The sequence below is a fragment of the Rhinichthys klamathensis genome, unplaced genomic scaffold (assembly GCF_029890125.1).
Source record: "Rhinichthys klamathensis goyatoka isolate OS25496 unplaced genomic scaffold, OSU_Roscu_1.1 h1tg000462l_1, whole genome shotgun sequence".
Lineage (NCBI taxonomy): Eukaryota > Metazoa > Chordata > Actinopteri > Cypriniformes > Leuciscidae > Rhinichthys > Rhinichthys klamathensis.
The window spans coordinates 162,501-182,500 of NW_026606951.1; the positions used below are offsets into that span (position 1 = coordinate 162,501).

The window sequence follows — 20,000 nt, forward strand, 5'->3', positions numbered from 1 at the left end:
AGACACGCGACACACACTGAGACACGTGACGTCATCAGATACAGACACGCGACACACACACACTGAGACACGTGACGTCATCAGATACAGACACGCGACACACACACACTGAGACACGTGACGTCATCAGATACAGACACGCGACACACACTGAGACACGTGACGTCATCAGATACAGACACGCGACACACACACACTGAGACACGTGACGTCATCAGATACAGACACGCGACACACACACACACACTGAGACACGTGACGTCATCAGATACAGACACGCGACACACACACTGAGACACGTGACGTCATCAGATACAGACACGCGACACACACACTGAGACACGTGACGTCATCAGATACAGACACGCGACACACACACTGAGACACGTGACGTCATCAGATACAGACACGCGACACACACACTGAGACACGTGACGTCATCAGATACAGACACGCGACACACACACACTGAGACACGTGACGTCATCAGATACAGACACGCGACACACACACTGAGACACGCGACACACACACAGACACGTGACTTTATCAGATACAGACACGCGACACACACACTGAGACACGTGACGTCATCAGATACAGACACGCGACACACACACTGAGACACGTGACGTCATCAGATACAGACACGCGACACACACACTGAGACACGTGACGTCATCAGATACAGACACGCGACACACACACTGAGACACGCGACACACACACAGACACGTGACTTTATCAGATACAGACACGCGACACACACACTGAGACACGTGACGTCATCAGATACAGACACGCGACACACACACTGAGACACGTGACGTCATCAGATACAGACACGCGACACACACACTGAGACACGTGACGTCATCAGATACAGACACGCGACACACACACACTGAGACACGTGACGTCATCAGATACAGACGCGACACACACACACACTGAGACACGTGACGTCATCAGATACAGACACGCGACACACACACTGAGACACGTGACGTCATCAGATACAGACACGCGACACACACACTGAGACACGTGACGTCATCAGATACAGACACGCGACACACACACTGAGACACGTGACGTCATCAGATACAGACACGCGACACACACACTGAGACACGTGACGTCATCAGATACAGACACGCGACACACACACTGAGACACGTGACGTCATCAGATACAGACACGCGACACACACACTGAGACACGTGACGTCATCAGATACAGACACGCGACACACACACTGAGACACGTGACGTCATCAGATACAGACACGCGACACACACACTGAGACACGTGACGTCATCAGATACAGACACTCGACACACACACTGAGACACGTGACGTCATCAGATACAGACGCGACACACACACACACTGAGACACGTGACGTCATCAGATACAGACACGCGACACACACACTGAGACACGTGACGTCATCAGATACAGACACGCGACACACACACTGAGACACGTGACGTCATCAGATACAGACACGCGACACACACACTGAGACACGTGACGTCATCAGATACAGACACGCGACACACACACTGAGACACGTGACGTCATCAGATACAGACACGCGACACACACACTGAGACACGTGACGTCATCAGATACAGACACGCGACACACACACTGGGACACGTGACGTCATCAGATACAGACACGCGACACACACACTGAGACACGTGACGTCATCAGATACAGACACGTGACACACACACTGAGACACGTGACGTCATCAGATACAGACACGCGACACACACACACTGAGACACGTGACGTCATCAGATACAGACACGCGACACACACACTGGGACACGTGACGTCATCAGATACAGACACGCGACACACACACACTGAGACACGTGACGTCATCAGATACAGACACGCGACACACACACACTGAGACACGTGACGTCATCAGATACAGACACGCGACACACACACTGGGACACGTGACGTCATCAGATACAGACACGTGACACACACACTGAGACACGTGACGTCATCAGATACAGACACGCGACACACACACTGGGACACGTGACGTCATCAGATACAGACACGCGACACACACACTGAGACACGTGACGTCATCAGATACAGACACGCGACACACACACTGGGACACGTGACGTCATCAGATACAGACACGCGACACACACACACTGAGACACGTGACGTCATCAGATACAGACACGCGACACACACACTGGGACACGTGACGTCATCAGATACAGACACGTGACACACACACTGAGACACGTGACGTCATCAGATACAGACACGCGACACACACACTGGGACACGTGACGTCATCAGATACAGACACGCGACACACACACTGAGACACGTGACGTCATCAGATACAGACACGCGACACACACACTGGGACACGTGACGTCATCAGATACAGACACGCGACACACACACACTGAGACACGTGACGTCATCAGATACAGACACGCGACACACACACTGGGACACGTGACGTCATCAGATACAGACACGCGACACACACACACTGAGACACGTGACGTCATCAGATACAGACACGCAACACACACACACTGAGACACGTGACGTCATCAGATACAGACACGCGACACACACACTGAGACACGTGACGTCATCAGATACAGACACGCAACACACACACTGAGACACGTGACGTCATCAGATACAGACACGCGACACACACACTGAGACACGTGACGTCATCAGATACAGACACGCGACACACACACACTGAGACACGTGACGTCATCAGATACAGACACGCGACACACACACTGAGACACGTGACGTCATCAGATACAGACACGCGACACACACACTGAGACACGTGACGTCATCAGATACAGACACGCGACACACACACACTGAGACACGTGACGTCATCAGATACAGACACGCGACACACACACTGAGACACGTGACGTCATCAGATACAGACACGCGACACACACACACTGAGACACGTGACGTCATCAGATACAGACACGCGACACACACACTGGGACACGTGACGTCATCAGATACAGACACGTGACACACACACTGAGACACGTGACGTCATCAGATACAGACACGCGACACACACACTGGGACACGTGACGTCATCAGATACAGACACGCGACACACACACTGAGACACGTGACGTCATCAGATACAGACACGCGACACACACACTGGGACACGTGACGTCATCAGATACAGACACGCGACACACACACACTGAGACACGTGACGTCATCAGATACAGACACGCGACACACACACTGGGACACGTGACGTCATCAGATACAGACACGCGACACACACACTGAGACACGTGACGTCATCAGATACAGACACGCGACACACACACTGAGACACGTGACGTCATCAGATACAGACACGCGACACACACACTGAGACACGTGACGTCATCAGATACAGACACGCGACACACACACTGGGACACGTGACGTCATCAGATACAGACACGCGACACACACACTGGGACACGTGACGTCATCAGATACAGACACGCGACACACACACTGGGACACGTGACGTCATCAGATACAGACACGCGACACACACACTGAGACACGTGACGTCATCAGATACAGACACGCGACACACACACTGGGACATGTGACGTCATCAGATACAGACACGCGACACACACACACTGAGACACGTGACGTCATCAGATACAGACACGTGACACACACACTGAGACACGCGACACACACACAGACACGCGACACACACACTGAGACACGTGACGTCATCAGATACAGACACGCGACACACACACTGAGACACGTGACGTCATCAGATACAGACACGCGACACACACACTGAGACACGTGACGTCATCAGATACAGACACGCGACACACACACTGAGACACGTGACGTCATCAGATACAGACACGCGACACACACACTGAGACACGTGACGTCATCAGATACAGACACGCGACACACACACACTGAGACACGTGACGTCATCAGATACAGACACGCGACACACACACTGAGACACGTGACGTCATCAGATACAGACACGCGACACACACTGAGACACGTGACGTCATCAGATACAGACACGCGACACACACACACTGAGACACGTGACGTCATCAGATACAGACACGTGACACACACACTGAGACACGTGACGTCATCAGATACAGACACGCGACACACACACTGAGACACGTGACGTCATCAGATACAGACACGCGACACACACACTGAGACACGTATGGCAAGCCAAGAGGGTCAGAATTACGCTATAGATTAATCGCGTTTACAGCCAAACGCCGTAAAATACGGCGTTTTAAAACGTATTTCGCGCGTTTTTTACGCCGTTGTAATTACAGACGCCGTAAAAAACGCGCGAAATACGTCAATGACGCCGTATTCCACGGCGTATTTTTGTTCATGGAAAGCGCCGCTTTTTACGACGTTCATCTTGCCATATGACGGCGTAAAAAACGCCGTTTTGGTTGAACAGAGCGCGCGTTATTTTACGGCATTTTGCTAATAGTATAATGAGTCACGCCCACTGTTTTACACAGCCAGTAAGTTTGAACTGTTCTCTCCCAATCAATGATGAACTGAGTCAGACCAGACCAATTCAGCACGTATTATTATAGCCAAAGATCATTCGAATCTGTGAATGGTTTATAATTTGTTGTGTATAGCCTACCTACACTCACAATAAAAACAAAACATTGCTTGTATAATGAAGAAAACAAGCAGCTTTCCTTTCCGTGAACTTGCCTCTCAAAAGCAATCATTTTCACCATGAATCGAAATAAATTTTGTGTATAGATAGGCTATTTATTCCTTTTATAGGCTATGATTTTATCCTGTTTTTTTTTTCTTGTTCACAGAAGTGCTACAGGTGCATACGATGATGCTTCTGTTCTTTATGCAGCTATTTGTGCATGCAGGCTAAAACTAAACCCCTGGAAAAACATGTTTGTGTGTTTTAATGGGTCACAGACACGTGTAAATTTTAATTTAACAATCTTGTCGGTTAATGAATGGAGATGATCGCGTCGGTTGAAGGTCAACCCCTAAATGAATCCAATTTGTTGATAAAAGGAAACATTTCTAATTTTCGTTTAGTTTAAGTTGTTCAACTAATACTTATATTTTCCTTTATTTCCGGTTTATGTCGATTAGCATAACTGTTTTTAATAGTTTTAGTTTTAGTAAACTAACCCTGAACATCCACAGATCTGTAGCCTAAATTTTGCTATTTTAAGACACTAATATTTACAAATATATAAATGTTTGTCATAAAATAATTTAACAATGCATTATTTTTATAGGCTAACTAACCTTTTACAGTTTTGGATAAAACAGGCCTACATTTTTTGCATAATCTTTGCTTAAAAAATAAAGCATTCATGAATTATTTAATGATATAGGCCTAAACCTATTACTTAAGTGAACTCGTTTATAGTTATACACTCAAATAATGATAATAACAATAATAATTATTATTATTATTACATTTTAGGCTACATATTTAGAAGACATTTTTGTCCAAAACTTACAAGAAAGGAACAAAGCAATTCGTCAAATGTCAGTCATAATACAGTCACAGTCAGTCAGTCAGTCACAATGTCAGTCTAATAATTTATTATTTAGACAATAATAATAAAAGGCTAGGATTATCACAAATAACCACAAGATTTTGACGCTCATCATTCATATTAAATCGTCTATTCCAGCATATTCCACCATTATTGTGGAGCGCGCTTAGCCTGCATGACATGGAGGCGCCGGTGACTTGCATCACTTTCGTTTTCCTAACAACCATGGAAACAACTTAAAATACTCCCTAATTTCTGGTCATACAGAAAAGAATAATACATCATTCGCAACTAAATATATTTGTGTAAACTCACAATAACAAGAAAACAATGTGCTTTTGTAAAATAACTTTCATGCTCTCCGTGAACTGGATCGCGTCTCAAATGAACTGAAAAACAGCGTATAGCCTCACAGACACAGATATATCGTATATAGGCTATATATAATATTATATATATATAGGATATATCAATTATTTATAAAAATATATAGCCTACTATAGAATATTATTTATATCGTAATCATAATCCGTATGAAAGGTGCATTTCTCTCTGGCGCATCCCCTTTACAGCGGAGATGGAGATATGTTAGCTGCCTGATTTAGAAAACATTAGTTTATTAATAAATAATTAAAATACCTCGTTATTTGTTCAGAAACATTTATTATCATTAGCCTACTTTTGCCGGTGCTTTGCGGCAAGATTTATACATACGCTTTAGTATGGGAGGCTATTCCTCCATGCACCCATTTCTAATTTGTTCATTTAAATGTAATGTAAAAGTCTGAAATGTAATAATAATAATTATTATTATTGTTATTATTATTAGAGTGTATAACTATAAACGAGTTCACTTAAGACAGTAATATGTTTATCATAAAATAATTTATGAATGCTTTATTTTTTAAGCAAAAATTAGGCAAAAAATGTAGGCCTATTTTTCCAAAACTGTAAAAGGTTAGGTTATAGTCTATAAAAATAATGCATTGGTAAATTATTTTATGACAAACATTATATATATATATATATATATATATATATATATATATATATATATATATATATATATATATATATATATATATATATATATATATATATATATATATTTGTAAATATTAGTGTCTTAAAATAGCAAAATTTAGGCTACAGATCTGTGGATGTTCAGGGTTAGTTTACTAAAACTAAAACTATTAAAAACAGTTATGCTAATCGACATAAACCGGAAATAAAGGAAAATATAAGTATTAGTTGAACAACTTAAACTAAACGAAAATTAGAAATGTTTCCTTTTATCAACAAATTGGATTCATTTAGGGTTTTTTTTCCCCTGCGACCTTCAACCGACGCGATCATCTCCATTCATTAACCGACAAGATTGTTAAATTAAAATTTACACGTGTCTGTGACCCATTAAAACACACAAACATGTTTTTCCAGGGGTTTAGTTTTAGCCTGCATGCACAAATAGCTGCATAAAGAACAGAAGCATCATCGTATGCACCTGTAGCACTTCTGTGAACAAGAAAAAAAAACAGGATAAAATCATAGCCTATAAAAGGAATAAATAGCCTATATCTATACACAAAATTTATTTCGATTCATGGTGAAAATGATTGCTTTTGAGAGGCAAGTTCACGGAAAGGAAAGCTGTTTGTTTTCTTCATTATACAAGCAATGTTTTGTTTTTATTGTGAGTGTAGGTAGGCTATACACAACAAATTATAAACCATTCACAGATTCGAATGATCTTTGGCTATAATGATCCGTGCTGAATTGGTCTGGTCTGACTCAGTTCATCATTGATTGGGAGAGAACAGTTCAAACTTACTGGCTGTGTAAAACAGTGGGCGTGACTCATTATACTATTAGCAAAACGCCGTAAAATAACGCGCGCTCTGTTCAACCAAAACGGCGTTTTTTACGCCGTCATATGGCAAGATGAACGGCGTAAAAAGCGGCGCTTTCCATGCACAATAAAACGCCGTGGAATACGGCGTCATTGACGTATTTCGCGCGTTTTTTACGGCGTCTGTAATTACAACGGCGTAAAAAACGCGCGAAATACGTTTTAAAACGCCGTATTTTACGGCGTTTGGCTGTAAACGCGATTAATCTATAGCGTAATTCTGACCCTCTTGGCTTGCCATAAGACACGTGACGTCATCAGATACAGACACGCGACACACACACTGAGACACGTGACGTCATCAGATACAGACACGCAACACACACACTGAGACACGTGACGTCATCAGATACAGACACGCGACACACACACTGAGACACGTGACGTCATCAGATACAGACACGCGACACACACACACTGAGACACGTGACGTCATCAGATACAGACACGCGACACACACACACTGAGACACGTGACGTCATCAGATACAGACACGCGACACACACACTGAGACACGTGACGTCATCAGATACAGACACGCGACACACACACTGAGACACGTGACGTCATCAGATACAGACACGCGACACACACACACTGAGACACGTGACGTCATCAGATACAGACACGCGACACACACACTGAGACACGTGACGTCATCAGATACAGACACGCGACACACACACTGAGACACGTGACGTCATCAGATACAGACACGCGACTATGGAAAGCCGTTAGGGCCAAAAACACGCGAATTTTAACGCGTATTTCACGCGTATTTCACGCGTAAAATACGTGTATTTTACGCGTGAAATACGCGTTGATTATGTCACGCGTATTTCACGCGTATTTCACGTGTAAAATACACGTAAAATACGCGTGAAATACGCGTGACATAATCAACGCGTATTTCACGTGTAAAATACGCGTATTTCACGTGTATTTTACACGTAAAATACGCGTGAAATACGCGTTAAAAATCAGTATGAACGGGTCCGTGTCATTGGCTGCTGAAGACTTGGGTCTAACCATTTGTGTGAGCTTAGAGGGGTGTACCTTTCATAGACTAGGCTACCACCAGTTTACATTCTATAGATCAGCTTATTCAGGTTTTTTGTATAACCTATATGAATAATATATTTAAATAGCAGTTTTATGACAATTAATTTTTTTTATGACAATTAATTTTATGACAATTTAGATAAAAATAAAATTAACTTGTTTTTCTCCACTCATGCCTTTTTGTAAATAAACACATTAGTGGACATTCTAGCTTTAACATCAAAGCATTAACGTGTGTGGGGAAATCAGTTACAGTGGAGGTAACCAATGCAGGTTTATGATCACTGCAGGTTTAAGATACAGACCACTGTAATCAATATCTGTCTTTGGAAAACAACGTGAGCTTTTGTTGTGCTTACATTTACAGCTATAGCAAGCAGGGGGCGCTTTTTCAAACCTTTTTGTTCTGAAATTGGGCACTCAGACAAACTGTAATTAGGTATACAGGTGATATTATCAATTTAAAGGAATTTAATGACTTAAAGTATTTAAATATGTTATTTAAGGCTTTCAGGATTAGAATGAGAGCTTGTGCTCAGGTCAGGACAGGTATAAGAACTTGATTTGGCTTTCCTGACAGCAGAAGTATTTTACAGGTCACCTTGGTAATTGGTATTAAAGCAATTTATCTGTAAAAATGATTAGACACTTTGGTAAAACACCATATAACATTTAAGTAAACATATAAACATAAAAATCAGTGACGTAACTTTGTTTTAAAAAGTGGGTGGAACAGGTGGGGTGGGGGTTGCTAATAAAATGCTAAATCAGATTTATGCTACAATAACATTACGACGTCCAGCAATCGATTTAAATAGTAGGCTACATGGGGTTTAATTTGTTGTTTAATGAGATGAAGTATAATAATGTATGTTGTCAGTGTGTTGTCTCTAATATTTAATGTTAGAATATTTACTCTGCATTTTCTGTTTCTATAGAAAACCACACACTAATACACCCACAACTAAGTACAACCATTCAATCCTTGTTAATAACTGAGTTGTTGGGGTGACAAATAAACAGGTTACTCTCAAATTTCCAACATATTTTCACCAAGTCTCTTACGGACACCATGTGGCATATTTCATACCTAACCAGCAGTTTACTGAAATGAGACTGCTATAAAGCCAACTCGTTTTTTTTTTTTTCAGTTCCCCACTTACTTTACCTTCCTCAAGCTGACAGAACACATCCAAGCTTGTGATCATAAATTCATACAAATCATCTGCATGATAAAAGGTACTGTGGGTTAGTTTGTTAACATATTACTATTTTAAATCAGAATTGATTTCACTGAAAATTTATTACATTTAGAAAAAATGAAATGAAGCTGAACTCTGCAGGGCAGAGGGCATTGACCCTTGAGGACCGTGTTTGCCCATTGCATTCGGAGCATTCCAAGTGAACCCTGCTGATGTAAAAAAAAAAAAAGTGTAAAGGGTTAAATTAGCAATTTAAAAGGGTAGTCATTGCAGTGTCACCTGTAAATCTATCTTTGTTATCATGGGCGTCAGTTTGGTTTGAAATGTGCTGGGGACAGAGACGCATTCGGAAGTGCATTTTCAGTGCATTTTCAGAAGTGCTGGGTACAATGACGTATTAATTTTTTTTCTCTCTTTCGGGCAGGTTATGTTTTCAAAGACGATGTCCTGTAGCTCAGGCACGGCCCCACTTTTCAACAGGCCCACCCAAAACTTTCACACACACAAAAAAATCCTTTTACTATATTCTAATTTTGTCAATAATTATAAAAAAAAAATTGCCAAAAGCTCATAATTTGTGCTCAAGCGCACGACCGCACGCATAAAGCTTGCCACAAAGAACCGGTAAAAGTAATGATAATAAATGCGTCTAATACGCTGTGAATGTGAATGTGCATTATACGCCGAGTTTCGGTTAATTTATGAGACGAACTCCAATTCACTCGCCGGCGCCTCCATGTCGTGATTCTGCTATATTTACTTCTTATTTATTAAATAAATCCAGACAATTGGTTCATGAAACATTGATTAAAATTAAGATATAATTAATATAAAACGAAAATAAATGTAAAGAAAGGCAGCTGTTCTGTTTGAGGTCTCTGTGAAAGTTTTAAAGAAGTCTTTTAGTGCCGCTTTCAGAACGCTCACGTCCGTAAACGAGAACTGACACGTTGTTTTTTCCCTCATAAATGCGAACAGAAAAATCAATAAAAAATGTATTATAGTGTTGTTTTTTTTGCTGGGTCAGACAATGATTGCCAAATTTCTCTCTCATATTGCTCCTCATAACCACTGAAAACGGTCCAAAAATCGAACCAAAAGTCAAATTAATATGGACGGGAGTTAAAAGTGGTGGGTGCAAAATGACTCATGACGAAATCTGGTGGTACGAAATCACCGCATCCCCGAAATCGACGCCTATGTCTGTTAGCTTTATTTTATTAAAGCCTTCTATGATAAAGTTGATAAATGTCCATGTAATGACACTGTGAATGTGGAAAATAAATTGCATAATAGATATAATTTATTGATCCCAGGTTTAAATTTGGTCATGTCACCATTGCTCACATTTAAGAAAAGAAATAAAAGCGTATGTGAAATCTTAAAAATTAAGATTACTTGTACATATACTCTACTTATGAAACTAAACAGTAGAAAATATAGATTTGAGTATTGCACAGTTTAATTTATTGCATTTGTATTATTGTACTATTAAAGCATTGTATGTTTAAAGATATAAAGGATATGGAGCTAAGATAAAAGGATATTAAGCTGCTGACAAGTCTGAGGTAAGTACAAATTGCCCTGAATATTAGTTAATAATATATGACACTGAGGGAGGACTTGAAATTATGACCTGGAATGGTTTCCTGAGGCTGTATTGCAGAAACAACTTCAGTCAGAGTAATATCTTGTCTTAAGTAACCACTGTGATTTCATTTTGGAACCAATTTAAAACACTGAACTTGTCAGATTATAACTTGGGGCTTAAAGGTATAGTTCACCCATTTACACCCTTATGTTGTTCCAAAGTTTCTTTCTTGTGTGGAACTTCCATACTATGGAAAAAAATATTATGGAAGTCAATGGGGACCAGCAATGTTTGGTTAACAATAATCTTCAAATATTAGTAACCAAACATTCAAAGAGGCTCATGCATGTTTGAAACAACATGAGGGTGAGTTAATGAAGACAGAATTTTAAATTGAGTGAACAATACCTTTAAGATAGGACGTTTCTGTAATTTGGTCCCTGCAAGCAAGGTTATGTTGTTTTAACAGATATTCATTACAATTGCATTGATCAAGAACCACAGCTGTAAACTTTTCCACAATCAAATGTTAACTTTTAATATTAGAAATCTTGAGTTGGGTTGATTTGTTTTACAGATAAATTCCTACTTTTCCTGTAGCTCAAACCGTAGAATGTTAGCGCTTGCAAAATTCATGCAAGGGTTCGATTCCCAGGGAAAGCAAGAACTGATAAGAACGTAAATGTGTACATTGAAATGCAATGTAAGGCACTTAGGATAAAAGCATCTGCCAAATGCCAGGGACTGCAGATGAAATTTAGCTCTGTAGCTAATTCTGGGACAGTTCTTTACTGTCCATTGTCCCTGTTATAATAATAATAATAATATGTAAATGTACTAATATGCAAAAGGGGGCAATCTTGGTAAAAATATTTGTTCATAAAAATGCAATCTATCTATTTTCTTTGGGCTACACAAGAAAACGACGAAAAAGAAAAAAAGAAATAGGAGGATATTTAATTTTGGTAGCAGTAAAATACTTCTGCTGTCAGGAAAGCCAAATCAAGTTCTTATACCTGTCCTGACCTGAGCACAAGCTCCCATTCTAATCCTGAAAGCCTTAAATAACATATTTAAATACTTTAAGTCATTAAATTCCTTTAAATTGATAATATCACCTGTATACCTAATTACAGTTTGTCTGAGTGCCCAATTTCAGAACAAAAAGGTTTGAAAAAGCGCCCCCTGCTTGCTATAGCTGTAAATGTAAGCACAACAAAAGCTCACGTTGTTTTCCAAAGACAGATATTGATTACAGTGGTCTGTATCTTAAACCTGCAGTGATCATAAACCTGCATTGGTTACCTCCACTGTAACTGATTTCCCCACACACGTTAATGCTTTGATGTTAAAGCTAGAATGTCCACTAATGTGTTTATTTACAAAAAGGCATGAGTGGAGAAAAACAAGTTAATTTTATTTTTATCTAAATTGTCATAAAATTAATTGTCATAAAAAAAATTAATTGTCATAAAACTGCTATTTAAATATATTATTCATATAGGTTATACAAAAAACCTGAATAAGCTGATCTATAGAATGTAAACTGGTGGTAGCCTAGTCTATGAAAGGTACACCCCTCTAAGCTCACACAAATGGTTAGACCCAAGTCTTCAGCAGCCAATGACACGGACCCGTTCATACTGATTTTTAACGCGTATTTCACGCGTATTTTACGTGTAAAATACACGTGAAATACGCGTATTTTACACGTGAAATACGCGTTGATTATGTCACGCGTATTTCACGCGTATTTTACGTGTATTTTACACGTGAAATACGCGTGAAATACGCGTGACATAATCAACGCGTATTTCACGCGTAAAATACACGTATTTTACGCGTGAAATACGCGTGAAATACGCGTTAAAATTCGCGTGTTTTTGGCCCTAACGGCTTTCCATACGCGACACACACACTGAGACACGTGACGTCATCAGATACAGACACGCGACACACACACTGAGACACGTGACGTCATCAGATACAGACACGCGACACACACACTGAGACACGTGACGTCATCAGATACAGACACGCGACACACACACTGAGACACGTGACGTCATCAGATACAGACACGCGACACACACACTGAGACACGTGACGTCATCAGATACAGACACTCGACACACACACTGAGACACGTGACGTCATCAGATACAGACACTCGACACACACACTGAGACACGTGACGTCATCAGATACAGACACGTGACACACACACTGAGACACGTGACGTCATCAGATACAGACACGCGACACACACACTGAGACACGTGACGTCATCAGATACAGACACGCGACACACACACTGAGACACGTGACGTCATCAGATACAGACACGCGACACACACACACTGAGACACGTGACGTCATCAGATACAGACACGCGACACACACACTGAGACACGTGACGTCATCAGATACAGACACGCGACACACACACTGAGACACGTGACGTCATCAGATACAGACACGCGACACACACACTGAGACACGTGACGTCATCAGATACAGACACGCGACACACACACTGAGACACGTGACGTCATCAGATACAGACACTCGACACACACACTGAGACACGTGACGTCATCAGATACAGACACGCGACACACACACTGAGACACGTGACGTCATCAGATACAGACACGCGACACACACACTGAGACACGCGACACACACACAGACACGCGACACACACACTGAGACACGTGACGTCATCAGATACAGACACGCGACACACACACTGAGACACGTGACGTCATCAGATACAGACACGCGACACACACACTGAGACACGTGACGTCATCAGATACAGACACGCGACACACACACAGACACGTGACGTCATCAGATACAGACACGCGACACACACACTGAGACACGTGACGTCATCAGATACAGACACGCGACACACACACTGAGACACGTGACGTCATCAGATACAGACACGCGACACACACACTGAGACATGTGACGTCATCAGATACAGACACGCGACACACACACTGAGACACGTGACGTCATCAGATACAGACACGCGACACACACACTGAGACACGTGACATCATCAGATACAGACACGCAACACACACACTGGGACACGTGACATCATCAGATACAGACACGCGACACACACACTGGGACACGTGACGTCATCAGATACAGACACGCGACACACACACTGGGACACGTGACGTCATCAGATACAGACACGTGACACACACACTGAGACACGTGACGTCATCAGATACAGACACGCAACACACACACTGGGACACGTGACATCATCAGATACAGACACGCGACACACACACTGAGACACGTGACATCATCAGATACAGACACGTGACACACACACTGGGACACGTGACGTCATCAGATACAGACACGTGACACACACACTGAGACACGTGACGTCATCAGATACAGACACGCAACACACACACTGGGACACGTGACATCATCAGATACAGACACGCGACACACACACTGAGACACGTGACATCATCAGATACAGACACGTGACACACACACTGAGACACGTGACGTCATCAGATACAGACACGCAACACACACACTGGGACACGTGACGTCATCAGATACAGACACGCAACACACACACTGGGACACGTGACATCATCAGATACAGACACGTGACACACACACTGAGACACGTGACGTCATCAGATACAGACACGCGACACACACACTGAGACACGTGACATCATCAGATACAGACACGCAACACACACACTGGGACACGTGACATCATCAGATACAGACACGCGACACACACACTGAGACACGTGACATCATCAGATACAGACACGCGACACACACACTGGGACACGTGACGTCATCAGATACAGACACGTGACACACACACTGAGACACGTGACGTCATCAGATACAGACACGCGACACACACACTGAGACACGTGACGTCATCAGATACAGACACGCGACACACACACTGAGACACGTGACGTCATCAGATACAGACACGCGACACACACACTGAGACACGTGACGTCATCAGATACAGACACGCGACACACACACTGAGACACGTGACGTCATCAGATACAGACACGCGACACACACACTGGGACACGTGACGTCATCAGATACAGACACGCGACACACACACTGAGACACGTGACGTCATCAGATACAGACACGCGACACACACACTGAGACACGTGACGTCATCAGATACAGACACTCGACACACACACACTGAGACACGTGACGTCATCAGATACAGACACGCGACACACACACTGAGACACGTGATGTCATCAGATACAGACACTAGACACACACACACTGAGACACGTGACGTCATCAGATACAGACACGCGACACACACACTGAGACACGTGACGTCATCAGATACAGACACGCGACACACACACTGGGACACGTGACGTCATCAGATACAGACACGCGACACACACTGAGACACGTGACGTCATCAGATACAGACACGCGACACACACACTGGGACACGTGACGTCATCAGATACAGACACGCGACACACACACTGAGACACGTGACGTCATCAGATACAGACACGCGACACACACACAGACACGTGACTTTATCAGATACAGACACGCGACACACACACTGAGACACGTGACGTCATCAGATACAGACATGCGACACGCACACTGAGACACGTGACGTCATCAGATACAGACACGCAACACACACACACTGAGACACGTGACGTCATCAGATACAGACACGCGACACACACACACTGAGACACGTGACGTCATCAGATACAGACACGCGACACACACACTGAGACACGCGACACACACACAGACACGTGACTTTATCAGATACAGACACGCGACACACACACTGAGACACGTGACGTCATCAGATACAGACACGCGACACACACACTGAGACACGTGACGTCATCAGATACAGACACGCGACACACACACTGAGACACGTGATGTCATCAGATACAGACACGCGACACACACACTGAGACACGTGACGTCATCAGATACAGACACGCGACACACACACTGAGACACGTGACGTCATCAGATACAGACACGCGACACACACACTGAGACACGTGACGTCATCAGATACAGACACGCGACACACACACACTGAGACACGTGACGTCATCAGATACAGACACGCGACACACACACTGAGACACGTGACGTCATCAGATACAGACACGCGACACACACACTGAGACACGTGACGTCATCAGATACAGACACGCGACACACACACTGAGACACGTGACGTCATCAGATACAGACACGCGACACACACACTGAGACACGTGACGTCATCAGATACAGACACGCGACACACACACTGAGACACGTGACGTCATCAAATACAGACACGCGACACACACACTGAGACACGTGACGTCATCAGATACAGACACGCGACACACACACTGAGACACGTGACGTCATCAGATACAGACACGCGACACACACACTGAGACACGTGACGTCATCAGATACAGACACGCGACACACACACTGAGACACGTGACGTCATCAGATACAGACACGCGACACACACACTGAGACACGTGACGTCATCAGATACAGACACGCGACACACACTGAGACACGTGACGTCATCAGATACAGACACGCGACACACACACTGGGACACGTGACGTCATCAGATACAGACACGCGACACACACACTGAGACACGTGACGTCATCAGATACAGACACGCGACACACACACTGGGACACGTGACTTTATCAGATACAGACACGCGACACACACACTGAGACACGCGACACACACACTGAGACACGTGACGTCATCAGATACAGACACGCGACACACACAATGAGACACGTGACGTCATCAGATACAGACATGCGACACGCACACTGAGACACGTGACGTCATCAGATACAGACACGCAACACACACACACTGAGACACGTGACGTCATCAGATACAGACACGCGACACACACACACTGAGACACGTGACGTCATCAGATACAGACACGCGACACACACACTGAGACACGCGACACACACACAGACACGTGACTTTATCAGATACAGACACGCGACACACACACTGAGACACGTGACGTCATCAGATACAGACACGCGACACACACACTGAGACACGTGACGTCATCAGATACAGACACGCGACACACACACTGAGACACGTGATGTCATCAGATACAGACACGCGACACACACACTGAGACACGTGACGTCATCAGATACAGACACGCGACACACACACTGAGACACGTGACGTCATCAGATACAGACACGCGACACACACACTGAGACACGTGACGTCATCAGATACAGACACGCGACACACACACACTGAGACACGTGACGTCATCAGATACAGACACGCGACACACACACTGAGACACGTGACGTCATCAGATACAGACACGCGACACACACACTGAGACACGTGACGTCATCAGATACAGACACGCGACACACACACTGAGACACGTGACGTCATCAGATACAGACACGCGACACACACACTGAGACACGTGACGTCATCAGATACAGACACGCGACACACACACTGAGACACGTGACGTCATCAAATACAGACACGCGACACACACACTGAGACACGTGACGTCATCAGATACAGACACGCGACACACACACTGAGACACGTGACGTCATCAGATACAGACACGCGACACACACACTGAGACACGTGACGTCATCAGATACAGACACGCGACACACACACTGAGACACGTGACGTCATCAGATACAGACACGCGACACACACACTGAGACACGTGACGTCATCAGATACAGACACGCGACACACACACTGAGACACGTGACATCATCAGATACAGACACGCGACACACACACACTGAGACACGTGACGTCATCAGATACAGACACGCGACACACACACTGAGACACGTGACGTCATCAGATACAGACACGCAACACACACACTGAGACACGTGACGTCATCAGATACAGACACGCGACACACACACTGAGACATGTGACGTCATCAGATACAGACACGCAACACACACACTGAGACACGTGACGTCATCAGATACAGACACGCGACACACACACTGAGACACGTGACGTCATCAGATACAGACACGCAACACACACACACTGAGACACGTGACGTCATCAGATACAGACGTTAACACGTTAATATTTCAATAATTCAACAACACATTCGCATGGTCACGCTTCTCTGCTGTTGGTTAATGAGAACATGGCATGGAGATTTTTTTTTTGGTTAAATCACTAAGTTTACTTTTTTACTTATTTAATTTAGATTTATATTAAAGCTACAATAGCTGTTGTTGTTTTCGCCGCTAGGGGTCGCTAACCTCTTACAATAACACAGGCGTAGGTTGATGACGCAGTGAATAAGCGGAATCATGGAATTGTCGTCATGCCGATGGATCTAATAATGTCTCTGGATGAGTGAATGATGTTTGTATCATGACTGTGGCGTATGAAGCGCGAGTGCTAATGAGAGACAGATCTCAGCGCCACACGCGAGTCCAGCGGATATAAAGGAATAAGGACATTTAATTCTACCGAACTAACGTACCCGCGAGTGCTTTATTAATACTCACACAGATCAGTGTATTAGACGAGTGAAGCATGTGAGGGAACGCAGCGCTGTTTCACTCGCTCTACACTATCACTAAACTGCATTTGAGTGTTAAAGTTATAATGTTATTCAGTGTTAGTTTGTCTGTGTGAGACTAGCAGTGCGCGAGATCAACATTAGAATAACATACTGGTCATATTCTATCATGTCATCATGTTGTTGAGCTGTATAACATTGATTAGTGTTATGTACATTTGCTCACTGTCTAATAAAGCTCATGCGAGAGCGGTGTCTCTGTCGAGTCGAAGTTAGCCGCGGATGCTAGCTCTCGGCATCTCGAAACGTGTGTGATACTGATCCTCGTTTTAGTTCTCCTTTTGTCCCAAAGTCTGCTTGCCATGGTCCATAATGCTTGAACGAAACAACAACAGCGTGAGCAAAACGTAACACCGCTAGATGTAACGCTGTTGTCCACGTCTGTCGCCATGGTTACTACGGCGGTACGAGCAGACACCAGGGATACCGCGGATAACACGTCAGTGACAGGCAACACGTGAACAGGGACGGGCGCTTTTTAAAATTGTGAATTTCTCAGAATTTACAAATTTTTGGAAACATTTAGGATAATGGAAATACACAATTGAAAGAAATATATAACACTGTGCAAGTGGTTTTTGGATATTTTGATAAAAAAAAGTCTTACATATTGTACTTTTAAGATTGATTATTTTTTATTTTGATTATTTTTAATAATTTATTTTAATTCAACATTTATTTTTAGTGTTTTATTTTTATAATTACTATTTAAATTTTACGTTATGATTTAATAATTAGTTTTATTTTAATTGCTTTAATTGTACAATTGCTTATTTTAATTTTACATTTTTATGAATAGATTGTTAGTGTGTTAGTGTTTTTTTATTATTATTTTTAATTAATTAATTTCACATTGATATAATTGTTTTTTATTTGT

General features: G+C 43.2%; 1 protein-coding gene across 1 annotated transcript in view; it reads left to right on the top strand.

Annotated features, from left to right (window-relative positions):
- The window catches only part of LOC130071818 (ryanodine receptor 3), a 248,526-nt gene that overhangs the window by 154,512 nt on the left and 74,014 nt on the right, over positions 1-20,000 (top strand). The gene's annotated exons all lie outside the window — the stretch shown is intronic.